Raw genomic sequence first — 17,291 nt, 5'->3', positions numbered from 1 at the left:
GGAGCTGCACGGGGTATTTAGAAATTGTGGAGACCGAAAACGTGGGGGTGCCGTACGGTCTTTGATTTGATGTCGCACAGTGACCTAAGGGCCCCTCTGCAGCGGCCATAGAATTTTCAAGGCAGACGCAAGGTAACCTCAAGGTGCCCGCAAGGCGACCGCAGGGGGCCCTAAGGCTAACGTGCAGCCAGACGGACGGTAACTAGTGGGTATATATACCAGTTCTTTTTTTACTGAAATAAAAATATAACAGTTCGGAATATACCAGTATATATAACTGAATATACCAGTTGGGAGTATAGGCAAACACCTATACTCTGATCTCTAGCGGTAGCGCAGTCGACGCAGACTGCCACGGAGGCCGTACGTTGGACGCATGGCGGGCGTAGGGGAACCGTGCGTCGACCCTGCATTGCCCGCAAGTAGTCACACGGACCGCAAGGCGACTGCAGGGGGGCCCTAAGGCAAACTATATATATATATATATATATATATATATATATATATATATATATATATATATATATATATATGTTGTTTTTTTGTAATTTTTTGGGGGTTGGCAAAATTCATTTTTCATTGATAAGAGCCTACGGCAGCTGCACAAATTACGCAAGTCCACCACACGCCTTACGTACGGTCGATGTGGAACACATCTACGTCACAGCTTGGCTTGTCGAATTGCTATGGCCAACGTAGAAATGAAAAAGTTATAACTCCGCGCTATAATTCCACGGCGACCCCTATGGCCTGTAAAAGATAGCCATACGGCGTAGGGCCACCCTGAGGCCACCTCAGAAACTCTGCGGCCGCCGCACGTTTCTGTCAGTTCGGGGGGGTGGGGGGGGTACGGCCGCCGTATCCTAGCCATAGAGCAAATGTGACTTAGGCCTAAGCTAACTTATTCCCTCCAGGATAACTGTCTAGCTAATCCACCATTTTAATTATACATTCAGATTCTGGGAGAAATGGACCTGGACCTCACAATAAGTTATGCTGTCTTTCGCCATCCCTGTCTCCTAGCTGGCCTCTAAAGCAGACCACTCCCTCAGAATTATCTACAGGACAAAGTCCTTCCTCAGCTTTGAATGTTGTACAAGGCTTTCATCTGAAGTGCCATGTACAATACTTTTTTTTTCATCTGAAGTGCCATGTACAGTACTTATTTTGTGTGATGGAAGAGGAAATTTTCATTTTTCATCTACCCGGCCCTATGCAGATCATTGGTTCTGTCAAAAGAATTTCTCAGTTTGGGTTACAATACAACCTTGGACTCAATATTGGGATGCCACACCGACACAGGAGGCGAGGGCAGGAATTTCGAATTTGTTCAGCGTGCCGGCGATTATCTTGCTATCGTGGGATCTTTAACATTCACCACCTAATGCCGGTAGACAGGACATACGTTTTAACGTCCATCCAAGGGATGGAACACATATCGGTTCTGCCAAAGACAAATGACAATGTCATCGGTTCTGCCAATGGTAATATCACGCTGCCTGTGAAACACCAAGATGACAGTTTATAGCTGGGTCGAGATTCAAACCCAGGCGAGACAGCTTCGAGGGATGTGTGCATACCTCTAAAGTCTTAGCCATCCTACCAGGCCAATATTTAATTGCATGATAAAATTGAACTCTTATTACATTCTAGTATAAAAGCCTGTCAAAATGATGGGTTGGAGTTATTTTATTTGAAATATTCAAGAAGACTGGAAGATATGTTTCGTAGCAAGAAAAGCATTATTTTAAAACACTGCACATACAAATATGATCCTATTTTCTTTATCTTCTGAAGCGTTTAGTTTCCCCGGTACAGCCTCAATGAGCGTGCCAAAGTCTGAAGCTTCGGCCTAGCATCAAGTGTGCTTGTATCTTCTTTATTTATTAGACATCCTATGGACGTAAATGAGCACTCGTTTTACTCTGCGCATGTTGCACATCACATGCAGCAAATTTCACCTCCCTGTGCGTTGTATTTATTGTTACTTCTTTTATTTTCTTTTTTAACACTTCTGTACTCTCAGTTTTCAAGTCAACATCTACAATTCCAACAGAAGAGATGTAGTTCCTCTTCTTTGGGGTCTTCGGATCTTTTGCATCCTTGAGGTCTTTGGGTCCTCAGGGTCCCTCGGGTATTTTTGGTTTTCTGGGTGTTCTGGGTCCTCAGAGTATTTTGGGACCTCTGTCTTTTTGGGTCTATTGACTGCAGCGAACACTCAGTTGTGTGAAAAGATTGGCCTTTAAAACCACTGAACTGAAAATACATAGAATGCTCATTGTCATTCGCAACACACAGAACGCAATGTAGCTACCAGGCGCCATTTTGGTTAGCACTAGCTGCTGGGCGAAGGCGATTTCCGTCACGCATTTGTATGTAATTTAGAACGAGAAACGATCGCGTTATTTTCACCTTTTGTGTGATATTTTTTCAATAGTAAACTTGTAAAAGTAACTATAACCCTTTCCTTTATTCCTTTCTTTTCACAATAAAGTTTGAGAACAAATATTGTTCATTTGGGAGCTCGAAGAACTCCGGTCGTTTTAATGAAACTTACGAAAGAAGATCAAGTCTGCCTGGTTATTTCACAATGACTGTTTTTGATCAAATAGAAAACGTGATTTTACCTGTGGTTTTTTTTTTTTTTTAATTACGTACCAAAATCATGCAAATCAAAGTGATCAAATATAACCAACTTTATTGGTGCATGTGAAGCGAAAAGTGAGGTTAAGCAATCAGTCACGTACGTGTCTGCATTTTGTTAAGAGCATACATCGAAAACCGTTCATCGGAGGAAATTTAAACTTGACCACATGTTACATGACCATTTGATATAGCACATATTGAGCATACGATGAAAATTTCAAAGTATCATTTGGATTTAACTCAGAAGTGTAGATAGATTCAATGAGAAATTTGCCGCAAGAAGAGTTGGCTCGAAGCCGGGGCCGCCAAGAGCCAGAATGGGCCCCAGGGGCAATACTAAGTGTGGGGCCCCCTTCATCCAGGCACCTTTGAAAAAAAATTTTTTAACAACCTTTGTGGACGTTTCTTTCTTTTCATCGTCAGAAACACATGCTGTGTTTAAGGGAAATTTGAATGTTATTCATTTATTCCGACATGCAGATTTGTTAAACGCACTTCATCCGGATGGGATGTGGCCAACACTCCTGTGTTCATTTACGTCATTACTGCAATTGTGATTATGTAAATTGTTCCCACAATAGTTTATTTTAAGAGGGAGGGTGTCATGTCCATGGCAATGGTATGCTGGGGAATCACTCTGAGTGTCTTGAAGGGAGAAACAAAATTAAGTCGCCCCCGGTGTTTTACCATTACAAACAATCATTATATGAAACAAAAAAAATGAAGGAATAATTAGAGGCCCCTATTAGGTCTGGGACCAGGGGAAGTTACCCTGCCTGCAACCCCCCTCTTTCTCAGCACCCCTGCTTACACCAAGACCTTCTCAAGACTGCATGGGGTAAGTATTCTTTGAATACCATCCAGTTATGCATGTAGCAACTACAGTAGTTATGCCCAAATCGTTGGCAGAGTGAGCAGCTGTGAGAATGTACAGTGCCTTCAGAAAGTATTCACACCCTTCAACTTTTGTCACGTTTTTGTTGTTACAGCCTGAATTTAAAATGGGTTGAATTAAAATTAAAAAAAAAACATTGTCACCGATCGACACAAAATACCCCATAATAACAAAATGAAAAAATATTTTTAGAAATTTTTACAAATTATTTAAAATGAAAAGCTGAAACGTCTTGTCAATAAGTATTCAACCCCCTGAGTCAATACTCTGTAGAAGCACCTTTGGCAGTGATTACAGCTTCGAGTCTTCTTGGGTATGTCTGTATCGGCTTTGCACATCTGGATTTGGGGGTTTTCTCCCATTCTTCCTTGCAGATTTGCTCAAACTCTGTCAAATTGGATGGGGAGCATCGGTGAACAGCAATCTTCAAGTCTTTTCACTGATTCTCAATGGGATTCAAGTCTGGGCTTTGGCTGGGCCACTCAAGGACTTTCATGTTCTTGTTCTGAAGCCATTCAAGTGTGGCTTTGGTTGTATGCTTGCTGTCATTGTCCTGTTGGAAAGTAAATCTTCACCGCAGTTTAAGGTCTTTTGTACTCTGAAGCAGGTTCTCCTCAAGGATTTGCTTGTATTTGGCTCCATTCATTGTTCCCTCTTTCCTTTCAAGTCTCCCAGTCCCTGCCCCTGAAAAGCATCCCCACAACATGATGCTGCCACCACCATGCTTCATGGTAGGGATGCTATTAGATGGGTGATGAGCTGTGCTCGGTTTCTGCCAGACATAGCGCTTTTCATTCAGGCCAAAGAGTTCAATTTTCATCTCATCAGACCACAGAGAATGTTTTTTACCTCATGCTCTCAGTGTTTCACTTGCCTTTTTGCAAACTCCAGGCAAGCTGTCATGTGCTTATTTCTCAGGAGTGGCTTCCATTTGGCCACTCTCCCATAATGCCTAGATTTGTGAAGTGCTGCAGAGACTGTTGTCCTTTTGGCAGGTTCTCTCATCTCAGCCAAGGAACTCTGTAGTTCTGTCAGAGTGGTCATTGGGATATTAGTCACCTCCATAACCAAGGTGCTTCATTCCTGGTTGCTCAGTTTGGTCAGACGGCCAGCTCTCGGAAGGGTCTGGGTGGTTCCATATTATTTCGATTTCCTAATGATATAGCTCACTGTGCTCTTGGGAACATTTAACACTCCAGAAATTGTTTTATACCCTTCCCTAGATCTATGCCTCCTCACAATTCTATCTCTGAGTTCTACAGACAGTTCATTGGACTTCATGGTGGAGTTTCTGCTCTGACATGCACCGTCAACTGTGGGACCTTTTATAGAAATGTATGTTTCTTTCTATATCATGTCCAATCAATTGAATTGGCCGCAGGTGGTCTCTAATCAAGCTGTGGAGATATCTCAAGGATGATCAAAGGAAATTGGATGCACCTGAACTCCATTTGGAGAGTCAGAGCAAAGGGGTTGAATACTTATTGACGCAAGATATTTAAGCTTTTCATTTTTAATTAATTTGTAAAAAATTCTAAAACACGTTTCACTTTGTCATTTTGGGGTATTTTGTGTAGATCGGTGACAATTTTTTTTTTTAATATAATCCATTTTAAATTCAGGCTCTAACACAACAACATGTGACAAAAGTCAAGGGGTGTGATTACTTTCTGAAGGCATTGCACATGTCTGCTGCAGGCAGGGTGATTCATTGGGTGGTCGCTAGACTACCGTTATTCTCAGGTTTTCCGTCTGTCTGTTTGTAATGGACAGCTCTGGAGGCCAGAGGAGTCAACCGATTTTGATGAAACTTGACTGGTCGGTTCATACCAGGATCTCGTTGTATGCTTTTGAGCACCGTTGCTATGGACGCCACCGTTGCCTAGCAACGGGACTTTGAAATTTTTGAAAAAAATCCGAAAAATATTTTTATATATATATATATTTTTTTTTTACGAAAATAAAAAAAATCGGCTTCTCTGCTTTTATGCGCACTATAATCAACCTCTTTGTCAAAAATTTTCAGCCCGATCCATCAAAAACTATGACGAGTATGCAATTATATAGCGACCACCCATGTCGCCTACCGGCTTGTCAATATGTGTGTCGTCCCTCGGATAGACGTTAAACCGGCCGTCCCATCGCACACTCACTTCTAAGCTATCTAGCCTGGATTTGATTGCCGACCCAGCTATAAACTGTTAACCCAGTGTTTCACAGAATCACAGGCAGGGTGATTCATCAATGTGTTCCGTCCCTCGGATGGATGTTAAACTGGGCGTCCTGTCGCACACTCGCTTCTCAGCTGTCCTCGCTATCGTCGGCACCAGCCAGTTCGTGAAAAATTGGGACAAACTTCCCTCGGCTGACCCAGCGAGAAGGTGGGATTATTAATAGTGGCTGTTAACATAAATACACTCGTTAATCCTCCCAACATTAAAAAAAACTGTTATAAACCAATTTCTGACCGACAAACAAATCGATTTACCAACAGGGTTCATGTGATGAACGCCAAAGTGTAAGCTGCCATCCTGCAGTGATATTTAAGAGTAAAACTACACTATTCGGTTCCTTTTCGTCATAATGTAAAAATGCCTGTGAAACGTCCTTCCACAACCCTCCCGTAACCGATTAGAGCAGTTTATCGTCACACAAAATGGCATTTTTAACATTTATTTTTTTATTTTTCAATCTGCGATGTTTTCAAAATGAACCATCCAGCGAGTCAGCCAAGTGGTGCTAACCAAGATGGCGCTGGTCACGTGATGTCGAGCTTACCACGGTTACTTTTTTGACGGGTTATGAGCATTCTATATATTTTCAGTTCAGTGTTTAAAACCTCACTCAAATCGTCCTGATGAAGTAGGACGGACAAATACCCACTGTGTTTGATATAGTTGGATAACGAGCAGAGTACCCACCCTATGGGCGATATTGCTCCAAGCATGCAACACGTTCTTCTGACATGTACCTTAATGTGGGTGGTGTATACTGACAGCTGTGTCAATTGCTCCTGGAAAAAAAACAAAAAAAAAACATACCTCCTGCTTTTAATTCAAAATGACTCGCTGCACTGGAAAACGTGGGGACAGGAATCATGGATGTGCTGTAAATGGTGGCGACTTGTAATATCCCCTCCCACCCTCCAAGACCACCATAACTCGAGATGTTGAAGAAATATTTGATGAGGAAAGGCATGACATTGCAAAATATCCAAACTGATATGGTGAATTATTTGGCTGTGGATGGAATTTCTTCTCAAAAATTCAACAGGATGGCCAATGCGTTTATAATAGTAAAATAATGGGGCTGAAGGATGGATTACTCGCTTAAGCAGGTGTGCCATGACTGCATCGCTTGATGAAAATGTTGCCAAGGTGGAAGTGATATTTATATGACTCGTGGAATGTTAAGAAATCTCTCCATTTATGATACTAGTGAGCCCGTTGGTCTATTGGACCAAATTTTCATTGGTTTTCATGGCCTTGTTGCATGTACCTGCCTGCTGTGCTGCTTGAACTTTAGTTTGCCTTTCACAAAGCCCAGATGTGCTTGGGCCAGGCTGGAGATTATACGTTCGTTATTATTTTTACTAAATTATACTATTATTGTTGTTGTTAATATTAATCGTATTAATTGATATGTGGTTTGTTACAATGTTTGTGTTTTGTTTTTTTTTAAATGCTTGGTACTGCAAAACTTCAATATAGACGTAAACAGAAACATTTTGAAAGGACATTACCATAAAACAGACTAAAGAGAAAACCACAAAGCCTTTCGTTATGCTTTCTTCAGGTGAAATTCGCACAAAGTGAATGAGGTAAGGAAGAACGGTCTAATAGACACCCGTCAACAAAGTCAATTCCGATTGGACGTTCTCTACTGATGCGTCATCACCTCCCAATGGTCGAGGTGAGAGGAGCCTGTTCAGTGTTCAGCTCTCCAATTGGAGGTTGCAGAGTCTGAGGCGGAGCCCCTAAGGCTGCTGCAGAATCCTCTTCATCAACATCTGTGATCGTGAGACGAGTTCGTGTTCCTCTTCTTCTTTGCACAAATAAGTGAAGCGAGTGGACAAACTCTTTTTTTTCCGACATAACATAAGGTCCATGGAATAGATAAATGTCGCTTTTATTATTTGAACATGTTATATTTCGTCTTCTACTCAATAACTTGAATGCAGCCATATTATACTGTTCAGCACAGTTTGCATTCTCAATGAAATGCTGTCCAATAGCAGATACACACGATGTTGGAATTGATGCTGGGACCTTCCTTCAAGCACGTACTCGCTGTATTCACGTACCAATATTGTTTTCCTCAATGGAAAAAGGGGCGTGTTGCTTGATTCTGTCAGTCAGTCTGGGTAGTTCTGCCAACATCCCGAGCATCATGTCGGCATTTGAACTCATAAATAATATTGCTAAGTTTTGAGGCAGGCAGGACATCCTTTTTGAGTGCAGGAATCGGACGTCGTAATGTGAAAATCACTCTTGGACAAAGATATACTGTACTTAATATACGTGTACGAGGCACATCTTTTGATTTATTCCACATATCCTTGCGACATTTTCCCTTTCCAAGGAATCTTGATGTAGAACGGTCACTTTTCAGGACCCATCTTCCGTTCATCTATAGCAGTGAGGAATTTGTGCATAAACCTCCTGACATAAATTGATGTCAGGTCAGGTTATATCTGTGACCTGCTACAGGTACCATGTAAACCTGTACTAACCTGTTCCATGGTCGGGTTGTCGGCGACTAAACCGTCTCCCCCACCAGGTTTTCTGGTGAGGAGGGTGTTTGGATATGGACATCCAGCAGGATTAAAAACAAAACCTGTCAAAGGGCAGAGGAGCTCCTTGTGAGCCAACGGCCATCCATATCTAGTGCCCAACTGTGTCTGCGGACGTCCTCCTGCTGTTGGGTCACTTTTTTATTAGGAGGTTGGTGGCAGGATTTGCACTCCGGCCACCATAAAACCGTTCATTCCGCAAAACACAAAAACGCAAAAAAATCTGTAAACCCACTCAGTGGGAGTACCTCCTGTGCAGCTTCCCTTCGCAGGGCAGCTCACCGGATGACGGGATTGGGGCAAACCCTTCGGGACCCCCAATCTTTGATAGGAGGGAAACCACGGGGTAACATCCCTGGGTCAGATGGCGGGAGAGTGTGTCGAAGTGGTGCTGAGGTGTCTTCCACCAGACGGCGGTCTCCTTGGGTTAACCTGAGGCGGTCCCTTCGGGTGGGTGCCTGGAATGTCCTATCCCGAAGAGAGGATGATCACCTGTCTCTGTTATCATCTGAGCTCAAGCTTTTGGACATCGGGATTGCAGCTCTCTCTCTGAGGTTCGGAGACCGGATTGCGGCGAGATAATGGTGGGTGGTTACACCTACTATTGGTCTGGTCGCTCTGATGGTTACCATACCCAAGGAGTTGCTGTAGCTGTGTCCAATAAGCTGACCCCAATTATAATTGAGGTAACACCGGTCAACGAGCGTATTATGAGATTAAGGATTCGTCACTCCTTAGGTGTCATTTCCCTGGTCTCTGTTTATGCTCCGACTGAGGCGAGTGATCTCACCGTGAAGGATGCATTCTATGCCACACTCGAGTCTGTGGTTGATCAGTGCCCCAGACGAGATACACTTCTAGTTTTGGGGGATTTCAATGCATCGACTGGAACTGATAGGGATGGTTATGAGACATGTGTTGGTCCCCATGGGTCAGGAACTATGAACCAGAATAGCACTAAGTTCCTTGGCTTTGCAAGAAGTCATGGACTGAGGGTGGCTGGTTCATGGTTTCAGCGCCCACAAGCTCATCGCTGGACTTGGTATTCCAACGCTGGCGGTTTGGCAAAGGAAATTGACCATGTCCTCATTGATGGTCATTGGAGGATGATCCAGAACTGCAGGGTCTACCGGAGTGCTCAGTTCCTCAATAATGACCACAGGCTTGTTGTAGCAACTCTAAAGCTGCACCTTAAATCCTGGAGAATGGTACCATCCCAGCCTAGGCTGGATGTTGGCAAGCTCAGGGATGAGAGAGTAGCTGAGGAGTTTGCGAACAGGCTGAGTGGACACTTGGGGGGTCTGGGTGTTTTGAGGGGTCCTGAAGAGTTGTGGAGTGCCCTCAAGACCACTGTCCTTGATGTTGCCGGTGGATGTCTTGGAACTCACCGCAGGGCAAAGAAGAATTTTGTCTCTCAAGGGACACTGGATACCATTGACCAGAGTGGCAGAGCTGAGCTGTTCAGGGAGCTGAGGCGTAAAACTGTATGTGCACTGAGGGTGGACAAGGAGGCCGATGTGCGAGGAATCTGTGAGGGGGTAGAGCATCACATGTGGACAGGTGATTCTTGTCCCGCTTACAGGGGAATTCGCGCATTGCGTTCATCCAAGCCCATCCCTCGGAGCACTGCAGTTAGAGCAGAGAGTGGTAGGCTCTTGACAGAGGAGTCTGAAGTGAAGGCCCGCTGGGCCGGTTACTTTGAGCGGTTGTACCAGGCTGATCCCCCAGCTGTCTAGTTGGACGTCAAGGGTGTTGCAATTCCTGTTGCTGACCCTCGAATCAACTGTGGTCCACCTTCGCTTGGGGAAACACGGGCTGCGGTGAACCGGTTAAAACGGGGCAAAGCTCCAGGGATCTGTGGCATCCATGCTGAACTTCTCAAGGCTGGTGGAAATGCTGCACTCGTGTCATTGCATGCAGTTTTCTGCTCTGCCTGGAACACAGGCATCATCCCAACTGATTGGAAGAGGGGCCTTGTTGTTCCTCTCTGGAAAGGGAAGGGTGATCGCCAAGACTGCAACAACTACCGAGGGGTGACGCTGCTCTCGGTGCCGGGCAAGGTCTTTGCTCGGATAATTCTTGATAGGGTTCGCCACCATCTGCTTGAGCACCAGCGTCCAGAGCAGTCAGGCTTTACACCAAAGAGGTCAACGATTGACCATATCCTTGCTCTTCGTGTCCTCACCGAACGCAGACGAGAGTTTCGGCAGGGGCTGCTTGCAGCCTATGTTGATCTCTGTAAAGCGTTCGATTCAGTGAATCGGGATGTCCTCTGGAGGATTCTTGGTCTTCGTTGGGTGCTACCAAAACTGATCGATCTGATGTCTGAACTCTACTCTAGTACTGAGAGCGCTGTGAAGTGTGGTGGTACCATCTCTGACTTATTTCCAGTTGTTACTGGAGTTCGTCAGGGATGTGTACTGGCCCCCACACTTTTCAGCACTTGTTTGGACTGGATTTTAGGGAGGATGTCGGAGAGATTAAGCTGCGGTGCATCGTTTGGGAATGTCAAGATCTCGGACCTTGATTTTGCAGATGATGCAGTCATCTTTGCGGAGACTTTAGATATCCTTTTGGGGGCCTTCAAGGTGCTGAATGAGGAATCGGAGCCGCTGGGATTACGGGTTTCTTGGGTCAAAACTAAGATCCAGGCTTTCGGTGACATCTTGGATGCTGCTGTCCTGTCTGTGTCTGTTTGTGGTGAGGATGTTGAGGTCGTGGAGAGATTCACTTACCTTGGCAGTGATATTCATGTCTCTGCTGGCTGTGAGTCGGAGGTCAATAGACGTCTGGGTCAGGCCTGAGGAGTCATGGATTCACTGGGTCAGGCCTGAGGAGTCATGGATTCACTGGATCATGGGGTGTGGCGCTGCCGGTACCTGTGCGGGAGGACGAAAGTCCGAGTCTTCAAGTCCTTGGTACTTCCAGTCTTGCTCTATGGATGCGAGACTTGGACTCTGACCAAGGATCTGAGATGGAGACTTAATTCCTTTGGTACCAGGTCTCTTCGGAGAATCCTTGGCTATCGCTGGTCGGATTTTGTGTCCAACGAGCGGTTGCTGAGACTCGGATGAGATTTGTTACCTGCATAGTCCGTGAGCGTCAGTTGCGGCTGTATGGACATGTGGCTCGTTTTCCTGATGCTGATCCTGCTCAGCAGATTCTCTCAGCGAGGGAGTCTCATGAGTGGAGGAAGCCAGTGGGCCGACCATGTGCTTCGTGGTTGCAGCAGGTTGACCATCATCTCAAGGAGATGGGGATGGGCCTGGCATCTGCCTGGGGGATGGCCAGACGGAGGCCCCTGGAGTACCGGCGGAAAGTGGACGCAGCGACGCGCTGTTCTGGCACATGCTCCCATACCTGACCTGACCTGACCTCCTGAAGATAGACTCAGGATATCCATTCTCAATGAGGATGCCGGCAATCTTGTCCAGCTCTGTCTGAAGCTTGGAGTTAGAACATATCCTCTTAGTTCGACTCACTAATACATTGATCAAACCAATCTTGTATCTCGTTGAACTAAAAGGGTCCCATTGAGTAAACTGGCTGGTGAAAGTGGGCTTTCTATATTGTCAGCCAGTGTACTCAAACAGGTATCTGGCTCTTCATCCTCACAGGTATCTGGTACCCACAGGTACAGAATGCATGGTCATACCAATGCATACCTCTTAATATCATCCACAGGTACAGAATGCATGGTCATACCAATGCATACCTCTTAATATAATCCACAAAGACGGAATGCATGGTGATCCCAATGCATACCTCTTAATATCATCCACAGGTACAGAACGCATGGTCATACAAAGGCATACCTCTTAATATAGCCCACAAAGACAGAATGCATGATCATACCAATGCATATCTCCTAATATAATCCTCAGGTACAGAATGCATGATCATACCAATGCATAACTCTTAATATGATCCGCAAAGACAGAATGCATGATCATACCAATGCATACCTCTTAATATCATCCACAGGTACAGATTGCATGGTCATACCAATGCATACCTCTTAATATTGTCACGAATTTGGAAGCTTACTGCACTCAACATTCAGGTCCCTATAGAACAGTTATATCGGTAAGTGTGTATTTATAGTTAGGGCCCCATACCCGTGTCTCACGGGAATTATATGTGTGCACTGTGGAGATTCGTTTGCAACAAACCTCCTTCACTTCACTCCACACACCGCCGCCATCGCCCACGTGCGTTCGGCCACGTACGTGGACAGAGATTTCCATCGCCTCGGACCGGGACTCTGCCCAGGAAGGTAGGGGCGTGCATCTTGTCCAATCACGCCACAGAAAGCGACTTTCCCACGACACGCCGGTCAATGAGGGTTGAGATGGCCACAGAAGGTGGCTTTCCTATGACACGCCGGCCAATGAGGGTTGAGATGGCCACAGAAGGCAGCTTTCCCACGACACGCCGGCCAATGAGGGTTGAAATGGCCACAGAGAGTGACCTTCCCACGACGCCCCATCCAATGAGCGTGGAGAGCGCCTCAGACGGCAATTTGCTCACCCCGGAGGAAAAAGGAATATAAGAAACGCCAGGCTGGGTAGTGGTGGTGGTAAAAGGATCGAGGTGGTGGAGGTCTTCGTGCTGGAAAAAGGGTCGTGGTCGTGGTCGTGGTCGTCGTCTTGGTGGTCATCATCATCGTGTTGCGGATTTGAGTTGCGCCGAGCTGGATTATCGTCGCCTCTGATCTTCTCCTTGGTCTTGGTCGATTGGTGCGTGGCCGGTTGGAGAGCGTGGTAGCTGGTGCTTGGAGCGGAATCGTGTTGCGGGTTTGAGTACCGCCGAGCCGGATCATCGAAGACCACACGAGGTGGACAGGTCCAAGCACAGGCTCTGATCTCCAGCTCACCTGTCCTCGAGCTGGAAGCCTTCAATAAAGACCAATGGGGTCCATTTCTGTGTGTGGGCCCGTCTTTAAGTAGCAACTGGATAAGTGCTTTTGCTTGTACATTGACTGCATTTCTTATAGTCGGATAACTCTGCTCGTCTGTGTTCCCTCCCTGTCTATTGTAAATAAATATCCCTATTGTTGAATGTCTCGGCTCGTTTCTGTGTTTTCTTCATCGGTTTAGCACGGTGCGTGTTGGGAAATTTGGAAGCGGCAAATTGTGCATTTGGACCGACGGACCTCGGTAAACATCCGCTCGGGTTACGTACGGTTCGAGCACACTAACGGCTCGTTCCGCTCGAGCTCCGCAGAGGGTTAATTTCCCCGGTAGTTTGGACGATGTGGGTATTTAGGTAAATTGAAATTGGCAATCGACCCTATCCCACGAGGTCGTCCTATTGGCGATCTTCGGTCCGATAAGGGACCCGTCGGCTCCGGGGTGACGACCTATAAATTCCGGATGTTCGGTGGAGCCGACTCTACTGCTCCATCGATCAGTCGTGCTCGCCACCGGATCCGGCACCACAACAATATATCCACAATGACAGAATGCATGGTCACACCAATGCATACCTCTTTATACCATCAACAGGTACAGAATGCATGATCATACCAATGCATATCTCTTAATATATCCCACAACGACAGAATGCATGGTCATACCTCTTGATACCATCCACAGGTACAGAACGGATTGTTATACCAATGCATACCTCTTAATATAATCCACAAAGACAGAATGCATGATCATACCAATGCATACCTCTTAATATAACCCACAGGTACAGAAAGCATGATCATACCAATGCATACCTCTTAATATAGCCCACAAAGACAGAATACAAGGTCAAACCAATGCATACCTCTTAATATCATCCACAGGTATAGAACGCATGGTCATACCATCACTTTATCAGTTGCCATCCCACTACAACAGAGTGGAGTTGCCTTTGAAGATGAACTGATTGGCTGTCCCATTGGGGGTTCATATCCAAATATTACCTTCAAATAACACACACACACACACACACACACACACACACACACACACACACACACACACACACACACACTCTGTTTAAGGTAAATGTTTCCTTTGCTAAATGTTCCATCGAATGTAACTGCTCAGCTTCATGAGAATCTCCTGTAGTGTATATAATTACCAAGGGTGTGCACAAATACATTTATTTTCCTTTGTTTCACTTTGGCGTCTTGTATTAAAGGTGAACGCATCACTTATGAAGGAGACGTATTACAAATGGAAGCTTTATGCCGAGGAATGTCACAGAAACCTCAGCACTCATCCATATCCAGAGACTGGTGAGCAATGAACATGATAGATCACCTCTAATGCGTGTTCTTTATGCTTGGCGCTTTCTCATTATGGATTTTCATTGCTACATTATACATAGGATTGACTAACTAGATAGTGAAACCACCACTGTGTTCCTTCCCAAAGCTTTGGCTTCCAGTTTGTGCTTTGTACATAAAGTAAATGAGAAATATGAACATCGTAATGTAATGGTCAAATGGTGATGTAATGGTTGTCGAGCTCACACCCCGAGGCTATCTTGGCCACCTTGATGGATTGGCCATATAAACTTCAGGAAATACAAGTTAAACGGGAACTTTTAGGGTCACAAAGGTCACGCCGAGATAGAAAGATTCCAACTTTTTAAATTAAGCCTCCCAGCTAATGCATTACAATTGTATAGCCCATTGTTCTCTTGTAACAAAATAATAAGTCCTAAGTAATGTGTAATGCACGTGCTAAGGATAGTTATAATATCATACATAGCAATTTGTTGGTTTTTTTCAATATCACTTTGCAATGCGATCCCATATACCATACTTTGTGATGAAGAGCGTTTATTCTGCCCAAGCAGTTTCCAGGCCTGAGGTCATACTGGGCGGTTTGCCATCCTTCTCCCAGCAGTAGTTAGGAACAAAGGACACACCGTGGGATCCTTAACATCCACAAATTAATGCAGACGCGATGCAGAGATCCACACAAATAATGCGGAGATCCGAACTCAGGCAAGACAGCCTCAAAGTGAGTGTGCGTGTGTACTTCTAGGCCAGACTTTGTATTATAAAAGCCTAATTCAAGGGACAGTGAGATTTATGGAAGGATTCATCATTTTTTTCACAAAATAACCTTGATCACATTGAAAACAGCAACAATGATTGGATACAATTAATCGCAAACTGATTCACAATTCCATTGCAGGCTCAGTACAAGCATAATTCAGGCCTAATATTGCAGATTCAGTGCAGGCTCACTGTTGGCCAAATACTGCAGACTCAATGCTGGTCCATTGTGGGCCTAACACTGACCCTTTGCAGGCCGGCTCTGCATATTCTGACTAAAAGCTTCAGGCTCTGTTTTTGCAAACTTCATGCAACAATGAAATATGGATAACGCCTTTATGAGTTTGACAGAGTGTCTCAATATTATGTATACAGACACACACAAACACACACACATTTATATATTGATTACATACAGTGTATATAAAACCAAAAATAGGCATGACAACCAGACAGATGCATCCTAGTTTAGAGGTGATGTGTTGGTATAATTTGTGTGCATTCCGTTAGCGTTTTGTCATAGTCAGTCTACTTCTTTGGTTGAATATATTTGTGTATATACATATATATATATATATATATATATATATATATATATATATATATATATATATATATATATATATATATATATATATGTCGAAATCACACACACACACACACACACACACACACACACACACACACACACACACACACACACACACACACACACACACACACACAGTCTGTATACATTTTATTGAGGCATTCTATATGTAACCTTTTGGAGCCTTTCACAGTTCCATGATTCGGGATTCACAGGACTTCCTTTTACAATACTGTCTATCAATTTACTGTGCATCAAAATTGCTGTTCAAGATCACACCCTATAAATATAGAATAGGTGATTGTGTATAATTTCTAAATCCTACCCTGATTACCACTGGCAAGGCAATGGTAAACCACCCAGTTTATCTTCTGCCAAATTTTGCAACGAAGTTACAACAATTATCATTACCTCGATTATCATTTATATCATTGTCATTATTTATTATTTAATACCATTATTATTACCTTCACCACCGAAGGTGAAGAAGGTTATGTTTTCACCCCTCTCTGTTTGTTACTTGGTGAAATTTTTATTGTCAAGTATGTTGGTCTGTAGTGTCTGTTTGTTTGTCACACGATTTTTAGCAACAGTTTTCAAGCAATCGTTCTGAAATTTTGACCATCCAAGGACAGCAATGCTTAATTTTGGTGAAGATCCGAAACCGGATCCGGATCTGAGAATTTTTTAAGTGATTCTTGACCGTTGAGAGATGGTGCTGAAAACGATATTGCATGATATCTCAAAAAGTTGAGGACGGATTCAGATGAAATTTGGTGGACAGGTTGGGTGTGTTACCACGACAAATAGATTCGATTTTGGTGAAGATCCGAATCTGGATCTAAATACGAGAATTATTTAATTTTCAAAGTGATTCTTCACCATTGAGAGATAGGGCCCAAAACGATATATGGCATGATATTTCAAAAATATATTGGGCCCGATATGTTCTTGTGGATCAGGCATTACGTGGTGGAGGTATGTGCTCCACTGAGTTCCCTTCTAGTTATCGCTGGTATTATTACTTTTTCAGGTGTTTTCTGCAACAGAACGTTTGATTTGTATGCTTGCTGGCCAGACACCTTTCCAGGAAACAAAGCGACCGTTCCTTGCCCCTGGTATTTGCCGTGGATCGACAGCGGTAAGTGCTCCCATAGATGCATCAATCTCCTCCTAGAATGAAATTCACGAATTACATGTTCTGGGTAAAGTAACCTTGAGACATGTGAGACAAGTGCAAATAACTTTTCATTAAATTCAAATTTTTTATCGTTGCATTCCAATCAGGGGTTCATGAATTATAAAAGGTACATTGGTACAATCGTTTGGGGTCAAGGACGTGACCGTTTTTAGCTTATCTGGA

At 44.2% G+C, this 17,291-nt stretch overlaps 1 pseudogene across 1 annotated transcript in view; it reads left to right on the top strand.

Moving 5' to 3' along the window:
- LOC147011781 (glucagon-like peptide 1 receptor) overlaps positions 1 to 17,291 on the top strand; it is a 66,863-nt pseudogene that overhangs the window by 3,158 nt on the left and 46,414 nt on the right. Inside the window, exons 3-4 of the transcript XR_015051625.1 lie at positions 14,472 to 14,568; positions 16,962 to 17,069. The product of XR_015051625.1 is annotated as a glucagon-like peptide 1 receptor (transcript). The remainder of the gene's footprint in view (positions 1 to 14,471; positions 14,569 to 16,961; positions 17,070 to 17,291) is intronic.

This window comes from Eptatretus burgeri, chromosome 15 (assembly GCF_056783735.1).
Source record: "Eptatretus burgeri isolate ZD-2024b chromosome 15, Ebu_testis_v1, whole genome shotgun sequence".
NCBI lineage: Eukaryota > Metazoa > Chordata > Myxini > Myxiniformes > Myxinidae > Eptatretus > Eptatretus burgeri.
Note: the sequence above shows the minus strand (reverse complement) of the source record. Positions and strands in the feature narration are given on the sequence as shown.